This window comes from Festucalex cinctus, chromosome 2 (assembly GCF_051991245.1).
Source record: "Festucalex cinctus isolate MCC-2025b chromosome 2, RoL_Fcin_1.0, whole genome shotgun sequence".
Classification (NCBI taxonomy): Eukaryota; Metazoa; Chordata; class Actinopteri; order Syngnathiformes; family Syngnathidae; genus Festucalex; species Festucalex cinctus.
Window position 1 is genome coordinate 42,605,209 of NC_135412.1, and position 11,752 is coordinate 42,616,960.

At 38.8% G+C, this 11,752-nt stretch overlaps 1 long non-coding RNA gene across 1 annotated transcript; it reads right to left on the reverse strand.

Moving 5' to 3' along the window:
• On the reverse strand, window positions 1-11,083 carry LOC144013195 (uncharacterized). Its single transcript, XR_013282169.1, has 3 exons — window positions 10,998-11,083; window positions 10,088-10,167; window positions 1-166 (listed from the first exon to the last, which is right to left on the reverse strand). It is a non-coding gene; the product is annotated as an uncharacterized LOC144013195 (long non-coding RNA).
• Window positions 11,084-11,752: the final 669 nt, after the last annotated feature.

An 11,752-nucleotide genomic window follows, 5' to 3' on the forward strand; every position in this document is an offset into this window, starting at 1 on the left:
AGTAAGAATTTTGAAACTGTAAATTTGATGCCCCGCCACCGTCATATAGTATGTCAAAAACTTTAGATTTTTTACCATGATGTTGTCCCAGGTGTTGAGATGGTACAGCCCAAGTTTGAAGTCAATCGGGTTAACCGTGTAGGAGAAGCGGGCAAAAGTATGACCCCTGTAAATGTGCAAAAATGGGCCAAAATTGGACATTCAAATACTCATACCTCACTTCCTGTCTATTTTAGGGTACACATATCAAAGAGGTTTTTGTTCATCTGGATGTGCTACAGGTGCCACACAATTTTCGTAGCCACAGGACAATCGTAGCGGGACAGGGATCCGTTAAACCTATGTAGGTGGCGCTACAGAGCCATTTTTCTGTTATCATGTATGGCGACTTTAAAATATCAAATTTTTCGCCAGACCCGATCTGCGTGTAAAGTTTGGTGAGTTTTCGTTCATGTTTAGTGCCTCAAAAATGTGGTTGTTTGCGGAAAAGAATAATAACAAAGAAGAAGAAGAAGAACTAGAGCTGCGAGCAGCTATAAAGGGCCCTCGCAACCTGGGCCACGTTGGGGTACTTGCACGTCGGGGTACTGGCACGTTGGGGTACTGTCAAATCGGACAAGGACCATCTAAAATGTTTTTGACAAGCTTTGTGAGTGCAAAAGGCCAAAGATGGTGTGCAATTCCCAAAATAAATTCAAAATGGCGGACTTCCTTTTAGGTTTAGCATACGGCTACAGAATACTTTTTGTAGGTCTTAAGCTAATAGGTATGCCTCCCAGTTTTCAAAAATCTAGGTCAAGTCATCTTTAGTCGTGTATCGCTTGAATCATACAATTGGAAATGCTCCATAAAAATGCATAGAGGGCGCTATTGAGCACAACGTTGGGTTACTTGCACGTCAGGGTACTGGCACGTTGGGGTACTGTTACATGGAACAAGGACCATTTAAAATGTTAGTTTTTCCCATGCCTTGTCTGTGCAAAGTTCTATGAAAGAGGCCAAAAATGATGTATAATTCCCAAAATAAAATCAAAATAGCGGACTTCCTCTTTGGTTTGGCAAATGGCTACATAATACTTTTTTGTAGGTATTAGGCTGATAGGGGTCTGTCCTAATTTTCACAAATCTAGCAGAATCATACAATCGGAAATACTTCATAAAAATGTCTAGAGGGCGCTATTTATTGCAAATTGCACAATAAATCTCTAAAAATTCATGTTCATGACAAGTCTGATGTGTTTGCAAAGTTTCATGAGTTTTCAGACATGTATAGATAAAAAAACAAAGCAGCACTTTACTTGGCAAACAATGCATCGCTATAGCAGCAGCGTGCGACAAAATAAAAAACTTTCGATAACTTTGCATCTTAAACATCTTAAGATGAAACACACCAAGTTTGAAGACGGTCGGATGAACTTTGTACGAGGAGTTCGTTAAAATATGACCCCTGAAAAAGGCCACAAAAAATGGCAACAAATCCCATCGTAAATCAAAATGGCAGACTTCCTGTTTGGTTTAGCAGATGGTTCCAAGAGACTTTTTTTGTACATCGTGGGCTCTTATGTATGCCTCTAAATTATCATAGCGCTAGGTGAAACGTACAACCGGGAATGCTTCGTTAAAGAGGAGTTTTCTAGCTCAAAATGTGATGCCCGGCCCCTGGGGGACTTCCTGTTGGGTTTAGCACATGGCACGAAGAGACTTTTTTGTACATTGTGGGCTGTTACATATGTCTACAAATTTTTGTAGCTCTAGCTACTTCGTACAACTGGGAATGCTTCATTAAGAAGGATTTTTTTCCTTTGCAAAAAGTGCATGCCACGACAACAGCGTGCGACGAAATAAAGAGCTTTCAATAACTTTTCATCCTCAACATCTTAAGATGAGTCACACCAAGTTTGAAGATGATCGGATAAACTCTGTAGGAGGAGTTCGTTAAAATATGACCCCTATGAAATGGCCCAAAAAATGGCAACACATTCCAAAGTAAATCAAAATGGCGGACGTCCTGTTAGGATTAGCATATGGTTCAAAAAGAGTTTTTTGTACCTCGAGGGCTGTTATATACCTCTACAAATTTTGGTAACTCTAGGTGAAACTTACAGCCGGGTATGCTTTGTTAAAGAGGAGTTTTTTAGCTCAAAATGTGATGCCCGGCCCCTGGGGGACTTCCTGTTGGGTTTAGCACAGGGCACCAAGAGACTTTTTTGTACATCTTGGGCTGTTACATATGTCTACAAATTTTCGTAGCTCTCGCTGCTTCGTATAAATGGGAATGCTTCTTTAAGGATATTTTTTTTCCTTTGCAAACAGTGCATGCCATGACAACAGCGTGTGACGAACTACAAAGCTTTCAATAACTTTCCATCTTCAACATCTTAAGATGAATTCACACCAAGTTTGAAGATGATCGGATAAACACTGTAGGAGGAGTTCGTTAAAATAAGACCCCAATGAAATGGCCAAACAAATGGCAAAACGTTCCAAAATAAATCAAAATGGTTGACTTCCTGTTAGGTTTAGCATATGGTTCAAAAAGAGTTTTTTGTAGGTCATAGCCTGTTACATATGTGTACCAATTTTCGTAGCTCTAGATTAAACGTACAACCGGCAATGCTTCGTGAAGTAAGAATTTTTAAACTCTAAATTTGATGCGCCACCGCCGTCATATAGTATATCAAAAACTTTTCATTTTTCACAATGATGTTGTCCCAGGTGTTGAGATGGTACATCCCAAGTTTGAAGTCAATCGGGTTAACCGTGTAGGAGAAGCGGGCAAAAGTATGACCCCTGTAAATGTGCAAAAATTGGCAAAAATTGGACATTTAAATACTCATACCTCACTTTCTGTCTATTTTAGGGTACACACTTCAAAGAGGTTTTTGTTCATTGGGATGTGCTACAGGTGCCACACAATTTTCATAGCCGTCGGACAATCGTAGCGGGACAGGGATCCGTTTAACCTATGTAGGGGGCGCTAAGGAGCCATTTTTCTGTTATCATGTATGGCGACTTTAAAATATCAAATTTTTCGCCAGGCCTGATGTGCGTGTAAAGTTTGGTGAGTTTTCGGTCACGTTTAGTGTCTCAAAAATGCGATTGTTTGCGGAGAAGAATAATAATAAGAATAACTAGAGCTGCGAGCAGCTATAAAGGGCCCTCGCAACCCGGGCCACGTTGGGGTACTTGCACGTCGGGGTACTGGCACGTTGGGGTACTGTCAAATAGGACAAGACCATCTAAAATGTTTTTGACAAGCCTTGTGTGTGCAAAGTTTAATCAAAACGCAAAATATGGTGTGCAATTCCCAAAATAAATTCAAAATGGTGGACTTCCTTTTAGGTTTAGCATACGGCTACAGAATACCTTTTGTAGGTCTTAAGCTAATAGGTATGCCTCCCAGTTTTCATAAATCTTGGTCAAGTCATCTTTAGTTGTGTATCGCTTGAATCATACAATTGGAAATGCTCCATAAAAATGCATAGAGGGCGCTATTGAGCACAACGTTGGGTTACTTGCACGTCAGGGTACTGGCACGTTGGGGTACTGTTACATGGAACAAGGACCATTTAAAATGTTAGTTTTTTCCATGGCTTGTCTGTGCAAAGTTTAATGAGAAAGGCCAAAAATGATGTATAATTCCCAAAATAAAATCAAAATAGCGGACTTCCTCTTTGGTTTGGCAAATGGCTACATAATACTTTTTTGTAGGTCTAGCATAATCATACAATCGGAAATGCTTCATAAAAATGTCTAGAGGGCGCTATTTATTGCAAATTGCACAATAAATCTCTAAATATTCATGTTCATGACAAGTCTGATGTGTTTGCAAAGTTTCATGAGTTTTCATGTGTATAAAAAAAAAAAAAAAGCAGCACTTGACAACTGTTACATGGAACAAGGACCATTTAAAATGTTACTTTTTTCCATGCCTTGTCTGTGCAAAGTTTAATGAAAAAGGCCAAAAATTATGTATAATTCCCAAAATAAAATCAAAATAGCGGACTTCCTCTTTGGTTTGGCAAATGGCTACATAATACTTTTTTGTAGGTCTAGCATAATCATACAATCGGAAAGGCTTCATAAAAATGTCTAGAGGGCGCTATTTATTGCAAATTGCACAATAAATCTCTGAAAATTCATGTTCATGACGAGTCTGATGTGTTTGCAAAGTTTCATGAGTTTTCATGTGTATAAAAAAAAAAAGCAGCACTTGACAAACAATGCATTGCTATGGCAACAGCGTGTTACAAAATAAAAAACTTTAGATTACTTTGCATCTTAAACATCTTAAGATGAAACACACCAAGTTTGAAGACAGTCGGATAAATTTTGTAGGAGGGGTTCGTTAAAATATGACCCCTGAAAAAGGCCACAAAAAATGGCAACAAATCCCATCATAAATCAAAATGGCAGACTTCCTGTTTGGTTTAGCACATGGTTCCAAGAGACTTTTTTGTACATCGTGGGCTCTTATGTATGCCTGCAAAAGAGGAGTTTTTTAGCTCAAAATGTGATGCCCGGCCCCTGGGGGACTTCCTGTTAGGTTAAGCACATGGCACCAAGAGACTTTTTTGTACATCCTGGACTGTTACATATGTCTACAATTTTTCGTCGCTCTAGCTGCTTCGTACAACTGGGAATGCTTCATTAATAAGATTTTTTTTCCTTTGCAAAAAGTGCATGCCACGACAACAGCGTGTGACGAAATAAAAAACTTTCAATCACTTTTCATTTTCAACATCTTAAGATGAATCACACCAAGTTTGAAGATGATCGGATAAACTCTGTAGGAGGAGTTTGTTAAAATATGACCCCTATGAAATGGCCCAAAAAAATGGCAACACATTCCAAAGTAAATCAAAATGGCGGACGTCCTGTTAGGTTTAGCATATGGTTCAAAAAGAGTTTTTTGTACCTCGAGGGCTGTTATATACCTCTACAAATTTTGGTAACTCTATGTGAAACGTACAGCCGGGTATGCTTTGTTAAAGAGGAGTTTTTTAGCTCAAAATGTGATGCCCGGCCCCTGGGGGACTTCCTGTTGGGTTTAGCACAGGGCACCAAGAGACTTTTTTGTACATCTTGGGCTGTTACATATGTCTACAAATTTTCGTAGCTCTAGCTGCTTCGTACAAATGGGAATGCTTCTTTAAGGATATTTTTTTTCCTTTAAAAACAGTGCATGCCATGACAACAGTGTGCGACGAAATACAAAGCTTTCAATAACTTTTCATCTTCAACATCTTAAGATGAATCACACCAAGTTTGAAGATGATCGGATAAACACTGTAGGAGGAGTTCGTTAAAATAAGACCCCAATGAAATGGCCAAAAAAATGGCAACACGTTCCAAAATAAATCAAAATGGTGGACTTCCTGTTAGGTTTAGCATATGGTTCAAAAAGAGTTTTTTGTAGGTCATAGCCTGTGACATATGTGTACCAATTTTCGTAGCTCTAGATTAAACGTACAACCGGCAATGCTTCGTGAAGTAAGAATTTTTAAACTCTAAATTTGATGCGCCACCACCGTCATATAGTATATCAAAAACTTTTGATTTTTCACAATGATGTTGTCCCAGGTGTTGAGATGGTACATCCCAAGTTTGAAGTCAATCGGGTTAACCGTGTAGGAGAAGCGGGCAAAAGTATGACCCCTGTAAATGTGCAAAAATTGGCAAAAATTGGACATTTAAATACTCATACCTCACTTTCTGTCTATTTTAGGGTACACACTTCAAAGAGGTTTTTGTTCATTGGGATGTGCTACAGGTGCCACACAATTTTCATAGCCGTCGGACAATCGTAGCGGGACAGGGATCCGTTTAACCTATGTAGGGGGCGCTAAGGAGCCATTTTTCTGTTATCATGTATGGCGACTTTAAAATATCAAATTTTTCGCCAGGCCTGATGTGCGTGTAAAGTTTGGTGAGTTTTCGTTCACGTTTAGTGTCTCAAAAATGCGATTGTTTGCGGAGAAGAAAAAGAAGAATAATAAGAAGAATTCCTACAAAAACAATAGGGCCTCGCAGCGGCACCGCCGCCGCCGCTGCTCGGGCCCTAATAATAAGAAGAATTCCTACAAAAACAATAGGGCCTCGCAGCGGCACCGCCGCCGCCGCTGCTCGGGCCCTAACTAGAGCTGCGAGCAGCTATAAAGGGCCCTCGCAACCCGGGCCACGTTGGGGTACTTGCACGTCGGGGTACTGGCACGTTGGGGTACTGTCAAATAGGACAAGGACCATCTAAAATGTTTTTGACAAGCCTTGTGTGTGCAAAGTTTAATCAAAACGCAAAATATGGTGCGCAATTCCCAAAATAAATTCAAAATGGCGGACTTCCTTTTAGGTTTAGCATACGGCTACAGAATACTTTTTGTAGGTCTTAAGCTAATAGGTATGCCTCCCAGTTTTCACAAATCTAGGTCAAGTCATCTTTAGTTGTGTATCGCTTGAATCATACAATTGGAAATGCTCAATAAAAATGTATAGAGGGCGCTATTGAGCACAAGGTTGGGTTACTTGCACATCAGGGTACTGGTACGTTGGGGTACTGTTACATGGAACAAGGACCATTTAAAATGTTAGTTTTTTCCATGCCTTGTCTGTGCAAAGTTTAATGAAAAAGGCCAAAAATGATGTATAATTCCCAAAATAAAATCAAAATAGCGGACTTCCTCTTTGGTTTGGCAAATGGCTACATAATACTTTTTTGTAGGTCTAGCATAATCATACAATCGGAAATGCTTCATAAAAATGTCTAGAGGGCGCTATTTATTGCAAATTGCACAATAAATCTCTGAAAATTCATGTTCATGACAAGTCTGATGTGTTTGCAAAGTTTCATGAGTTTTCATGTGTATAAAAAAAAAAGCAGCACTTGACAAACAATGCATTGCTATGGCAACAGCGTGTTACAAAATAAAAAACTTTCGATTAATTTGCATCTTAAACATCTTAAGATGAAACACACCAAGTTTGAAGACAGTCGGATAAATTTTGTAGGAGGGGTTCGTTAAAATATGACCCCTGAAAAAGGCCACAAAAAATGGCAACAAATCCCATCATAAATCAAAATGGCAGACTTCCTGTTTGGTTTAGCACATGGTTCCAAGAGACTTTTTTGTACATCATGGGCTCTTATGTATGCCTGCAAATTATCATAGCGCTAGGTGAAACGTACAACCGGGAATGCTTCGTTAAAGAGGAGTTTTTTAGCTCAAAATGTGATGCCCGGCCCCTGGGGGACTTCCTGTTGGGTTTAGCACATGGCACCAAGAGACTTTTTTGTACATCCTGGGCTGTTACATATGTCTACAATTTTTCGTCGCTCTAGCTGCTTCGTACAACTGGGAATGCTTCATTAAGAAGGATTTTTTTCCTTTGCAAAAAGTGCATGCCACGACAACAGCGTGCGACGAAATAAAAAGCTTTCAATAACTTTTCATCGTCAACATCTTAAGATGAATCACACCAAGTTTGAAGATGATCGGATAAACTCTGTAGGAGGAGTTCGTTAAAATAAGACCCCTATGAAATGGCCAAAAAAATGGCAACATGTTCCAAAGTAAATCAAAATGGCAGACTTCCTGTTAGGTTTAGCATATGGTTCAAAAAGAGTTTTTTGTACCTCGAGGGCTGTTACATATGTCTTCAAATTTTGGTCACTCTAGGTGAAACATACAGCCGGAAATGCTTCATTAAGTAAAAATTTTGAAATGAAAATTTGATGCCCTGCCTCTGGCGGACTTCCTGTTAGGTTTAGCATATGGCACCAACAGGCTTTTTTGTAGATCATAGTCTGTTACATATGTGTACCAATTTTCGTAGCTCTAGATTAAACGTATAACCGGCAATACTTCAGATGAAACATGCCAAAGAATGAAGACAATCTGATAAGTTTTGTAGAAAATATGAGGCCTATAAAAGGCCCCCAAAAAATGGCTACAAATAGCAAAGTAAATCAAAATGCCGGACTTCCTGTTTGGCTTAGCATATTGTTCTAAAAGACTTTTTTGTACATCGTGGGCTCTTATGTATGCCTCCAAATTATCATTGCGCTAGGTGAAAGGTACAACCGGGAATGCTTCGTTAAAGAGGAGTTTTTTAGCTCAAAAAGTGATGCCCGGCCCTTGCGGGACTTCCTGTTGGGTTTAGCACAAAGCAGCAAGAGACTTTTTTGTACATCGTGGGCTGTTACATATGTCTCCAAATTTTCGTAGCTCTAGCTGCTTCGTACAACTGAGAATTCTTCATTAAGAAGAATTTTTTTCCTTTGCAAACAAGTGCATGCCACGACAACAGCGTGCAGCGAAATAAAAAGCTTTCAATAACTTTTCATCTTCAACATCTTAAGATGAATCACACCAAGTTTGAAGATGATCGGATAAACTCTGTAAGAGGAGTTCGTTAAAATAGGACCCCTATGAAATGGCCAAAAAAATGGGAACACGTTCCAAAGTAAATCAAAATGGTGGACTTTCTGTTAGGTTTAGCATATGGTTCAAAAAGAGTTTTTTGTACCTTGAGGGCTGTTACATATGTCTTTAAATTTTGGTAACTCTAGGTGAAACGTACAGCCGGGAATGCTTCATTAAGTAAGAATTTTGAAACTCAAAATTTGATGCCCCGCCTCTGGCGGACTTCCTGTTGGGTTTAGCATATGGCACCAACAGACTTTTTTGTAGGTCATAGTCTGTTACATATGTGTACCAATTTTCGTAGCTCTAGGTTAAACATACAACCGGCAATACTACGTTTAGTAAGAGTTTTGAAACTCTAAATTTGATGCCCCACCGCCGTCATATAGTATGTCGAAAACTTTAGATTTTTTACCATGGTGTTGTCCCAGGTCTTGAGATGGTACATCCCAAGTTTGAAGTCAATTGGATTACCCGTGTAGGAGAAGCAGGCAAAAGTATGACCCCTGTAAATGTGCAAAAATTGGCCAAAATTGGACATTTAAATACTCATATCTCACTTCCTGTCTATTTTAGGGTACACACATCAAAGAGGTTTTTGTTCATCTGGATGTGCTACAGGTGCCACACAATTTTCATAGCCGTCGGACAATCGTAGCGGGCCAGGGATCTGTTTAACCTATGTAGGTGGCGCTATGGAGCCATTTTTCTGTTATCACCTATGGCGACTTTAAAATATCAAATTTTTCGCCAGGCCTGACGTGTGTGTAAAGTTTGGTGAGTTTTCGTTCACGTTTAGTGTCTCAAAAATGTGATTGTTTGCGGAAAAGAATAATAACAAATAAAAAGAAGAAGAACTAGAGCTGCGAGCAGCTATAAAGGGCCCTCGCAACCCGGGCCACGTTGGGGTATATGCAAGTCGGGGGACTTGCACGTTGGGGTACTGTTAAATAGATAAGGACCATGGAAAATAGAAATGCATTTGCCGTGCCTTGTGTGTAAAAAGGTGCAGTAAAAGGCCAAAAATGATGCACAATTCCCAAAATAAATTCAAAAGTGTGGACTTTCTGATGTGTGTGCAAAGTTTCATGAAAAGTCGCTCGTTTGATATTCAAAACCAGCATCTGTTCATTTGAAAACATTGCATGGCACAGAGATGGTGTGTGATCAAATAAAAAGCTTTTTGATGACTCTTAATGTGGTGTCGCTGTGCAACACATATGTATTCATGACATAGTGAAGTATTGTGACAGTTTTGTAGGGTCCAGCAAACAGTAAATGTGTGACAGTTATTCAAGAAAAAATGTAGCTTTGAAGCAGGCTAACCAATGACATCATCTAAAGGGGAAAAAAGCACATGAGCAAGCATAGGTATAAGTAGAGGAGAAAAAGAGACGAAAGAAGTGCGAGAGATGGAACAGGAGAGGAATGCAGCTGTTTATGTATAGCTGTTGTAACAGGACAGATTAAATAACACTTTAACCTGGGGTTAACAGCGCCCTAGGACAGATAAACTCTTTAGTGTAAAAGTTTTCTGGGACAGATGAATCCCTTGGGGTCAAAGAGTTTGGGTTAGCACATAGTCTGTCTTAGGATAATGTAACCTCCATGGATGAATTAGTCCTAGGACGCTTTGACCTGCGGGCTAAAACTTCAGGGGGGTTAACCTGTCCTGTTATATTGTGATCATCGTCTTCGTGCATGTCCTCAGTGGCTTCTTCTGTCTGTGTGGCAGCATTTGATACATCTGTAGAACAAAAAAGAATGAAGAATCATGTTAGATCTGTGAAGTTTGGTTGTCTTAGGTGTAGTTTACAGAACAGTCGTGTGCATATTTTTAGCATGGTAGTGTCTTAATACAAATGCATATTATGTAATGCACTGTATATGGATATTACAGACGTAATATTTGACGGTGATCTTATATTCATAGTTTTTGCCCGTTAATAAATAATATAGCTAGTAAGTAATAAGACACGCAAAAATGGTATAGTTGAATCATCTGGGTCAAAAAGCAATGTTTTAGGATTGTGTGATGAAATGATGAATAAAAGTAAGGATACGACAGGTACATAAATGGTTATGTAAGTGTAACGTGTTGGTGCAAAACGTTGTGGTCGTGTTGCATGTTACTCAATGGCTGTGTGTGTCAAAACGAGTTTATTTGAAAGAATATACAAATATATACACACGGACATATATATTTATACAGTATAACAGTACCGCATGTATTGGTTTTAAGGAAAGAGTTGAAAAGCAGTGTTCAGAAAAAAGCATAAGACGCACAAAGTACCATTTCACTACATGTAATAAGTTGTCAAGTAGACATGTGAATTAAGTGGTTAAGATAGTGGCTACTGTGCAAGTAAGCTTCAATTGTCTCTAAAAGGTTAGCATATGTGTTCTACATGATATCAATGGCTAGACGTGCTCGTGGAGAAACATTACAAACAGAAAAACACACTAAAGGTGCCTTTAACAAACCTGTTAATAAATGAGAACTTAATACATATATGTATGGCATACTGTATATGATTGAGAAAGTTGTCCTGTTTAGTTTATGTATTGTATACTTACGGAAAAAAGTTGGCAATCTTTGCGTATGGAGATGATTAGAGGGTCTTTATCAAAAGAGAATTTGCTTGGTGATTTGTTCATGTTCTGTAGAAAAGCAAAGGAGTAGAAATAAATACAGTATCATACTTCATAAACATACAAGAAATTTGTAGCTGTATTAACCATTGTTGGTATTTGAAGTGATAATTTAGGAATAGAAGTGTAGTGATTGCAGAATTTATAGAGTGCTTACCTTGTATGACTTTGTAGATGGAAATGTCTTTTGTTGAAAGAGCTCTTTGTTGTCTACTATATATGCAAGGACAAGCATAAGTAGGTGTGGTTATGAAGTACTTGACCATTGAAATAAAGCAGTGGTATCAAATGTATGGACCGTGGTTTGGCTCAGGCCTGCAAAGGGGTTTAATGTGGCACAAGAGATAATCTTGTAAGGTACAAAAAATAATAATAATATAATAGGTATGCCTCTGAGTTTTCACAAATCTAGGTCAAGTCAAGTCATCTTTAGTTATTTCGCGCTTGAATCATCCAATCGGAAATGCTCCATAAAAAATGTATAGAGGGTGCGATTTATTGCAAATTGCACAAGAAATCTCTAAAAATTCATGTTAATGACAAGTCTGATGTGTGTGCAAAGTTTTACGAGTTTTCACACATGTATAGATAAAAAAAAACAAAGCAGCACTTTACTTGGCAACCAATGCATCGCTATAGCAGCAGCGTGCGACAAAATAAAAAACTTTCGATAAATTTGC